Source organism: Schistosoma mansoni, chromosome 4 (genome assembly GCF_000237925.1).
Source record: "Schistosoma mansoni strain Puerto Rico chromosome 4, complete genome".
NCBI lineage: Eukaryota > Metazoa > Platyhelminthes > Trematoda > Strigeidida > Schistosomatidae > Schistosoma > Schistosoma mansoni.
Window position 1 is genome coordinate 31,991,360 of NC_031498.1, and position 2,619 is coordinate 31,993,978.

Genomic DNA, 2,619 nt, shown 5'->3' on the forward strand with positions numbered 1-2,619 from the left:
TGGACTTGGGCGGGGGGAGAGGGATTTCGACAATTTAGGAGAAAAGTCCATGGATTCTAAACTTTCTCAAAGGAAAAGCGTTTTAAAATAGCAATAATATTATATCTCTAAAATAAATCCGCTACAATTATAGTGGGAATCAGTTCAATACAATAGTCAACAAAGTAGATCGAAACGTGGTTGTATTCGGAAAAAATACTCGATCTAAATAACAGGAAGTATGGGAGGAGTAGACATGATGCAGCTTAAGCTTTTAGAATCATAGAACCACTGTACCTATTTATATTCGATAATTTTAATGTTTGATTATAATTCTTTGAAAAACGCTTGGACCAGATTGCCAGGCGAAACGTTGGATTTACTACAAATTCATTCGCTGAGATTTTACAAATATATTATTCCTATTTAATCTATCATATCTATCTTCTAACCCTTGTTGAAACCACCTAAAATAAATGAGAGGAGACAAAATCACTTCATAAACATTTCATGAAGTAACCATTTTTAAACTATTCAAACTAGTTTATTTTATTCTTTTCTACCAACTGGTCATAATTTGATAAGATAAATTGAACTCCCATCTCGCCAGGCAGGATCGTGGATGTGCACTGCTGAGGAGTCCCACAATAGGATAAAACAGCCGTCCAGTGCTTCCAAGTTTTCCATGGTGGTCTATCTTCAATTGACTCATGATACCAACTATGAAAATATCGAAATCTCCACAAAACCCCTTCTAATATTATTTAATTGAATCCATAATTGTCTTCGGACATCCTGTGGATAATGTGAAGTCATTGGAGTACAGTTAAATAAAAAATCAAGGATCTCTCATTTTAATACAGTAGAATAGCTTAGTTAGTTAGTTTGTTACGCCTGTTACCCAGAATGGAGCATAGGCTGCCGAACAGCATTCTCCAACACAATCTGTCCTCGACCTTTCTTTCTAGTTCTATCCAACTTTTGTTCATTCTTCTCATGTCTATCTCAATTTCTCAGCGTAATGTGTTCTTTGATCTCCCTCTTCTCCTTTGGCCTTCAGGATTCCATGTGAGGGCTTGTCTCGTGACACAATTAGGTGATTTCCTCAATGTGTGTCCTATCCACTTCCAGCCCTTCTTCCTGATTTCTTCCTCCACTGGATGGAATCTGGTTTATTTTCCCCCACAGTATGTCGTTGCTGATAATGTCTGACCAAATAACTCGATAAAAAACGCTAACCAGGAGAATAACTTGAGTACACTGTAATTTGACATATTTGGATACTTTTAAACGGAGACAATTTGGTCACGCCCAATAAAAATGGACCTATTCTGGTCAATTATGACTAATGAAATAAACAATATAGGTAAAATTTAATTTAATTATTGATAAACTCAAAAATCTTAATTTATTGTTTACAATTCATAGAAATATATCAATGGACATACTACTATTGTTTCGACAAGAAATACTAACGAATAGAAAAAAAGGGAGTGGACAACTACTGACTAAAGTCTTAGGCTAATGATGGGTGATGCCAGTTAAAATATATTAGGGAGTGAAAGCCTCCTGAAGATTCAAGGGATGATCTGTTGATCAATGTAACCAACATGAAAACTAGGTTATATAGGGTATCTTGTCGACTAACTCTACTCATCTGACGACCTTTCTGTTATTTACATTTTTGCCCCCAAATGCCCTAGTACGGCCGAGAGTGGGGAGAGTCCGCTCTCCCTCTCCAAATGCTCTCACATGGCCACGCGTATATAGCCTCTGTCAAGGAAGTCCTACTCACTACCTTCTCGAACCACAGGTGTTGTTTACGAAAGTGAGAGGACGAAAAGTAAATGTCCATCTCTTTAATCCGGTTGGTGGATGTGGAGTGTCCAATTAGGGGAGTTGGAAAACTCTGATTCCAAACCAATGGTACACATGGGCTCCAGTATGCTGAGGGAAAAAATGGCGTATGAATCAATCGTTAGTCATCGGCTACCATGGGACTGCATCTCCTTACGATGATCCACTGTCTTGTGGATCAGATCTTTGAGTCAAAGGCTCCAGGTGTGGCCTCCTAAGAAAACTACCTGCTTCAGTTTGGTCACCTGGTCAGTATCACATCCCTCACACAAATCAAATGAGATTTGTGTGGCGCATATGTATCTGGTGCTTCCTTGCACCAATATTTATGTATTTAAATATATAAATAAATTTCAGTTAATCAAATAATAATTAAACTGCTCGAGCTATTACTTTTGTGTTAGTAGTACATATTGATCTTACAGAAAATTCAAATGTTTTCGAAAATTCTGTTTTAAGGATGTGACTTACAATATGATCATAGTTTGACCAAAGCTGTTTGAAATGAAGGCCATTAAGAACTGAGTAGGTGAAAATATTGTGAATAGTTTCTATCCATCATCCAGAAGATACAAGTGTTTATTAACAGTTGTCTACGCAAAATACTTCGGATCCGTTGGCCAGACACTATCAGCAACAATATACTGTGAGAGAGAACAAACCAGATCTCAGAGGAGGAAGAAATCAGGAAGAAGCGCTGGAAGAGGATAGGACAAACGTTGAGGAAATCACTCAACTGCATCACAAGACAAACACTGACATGGAATCCTCAAGGCTAAATGA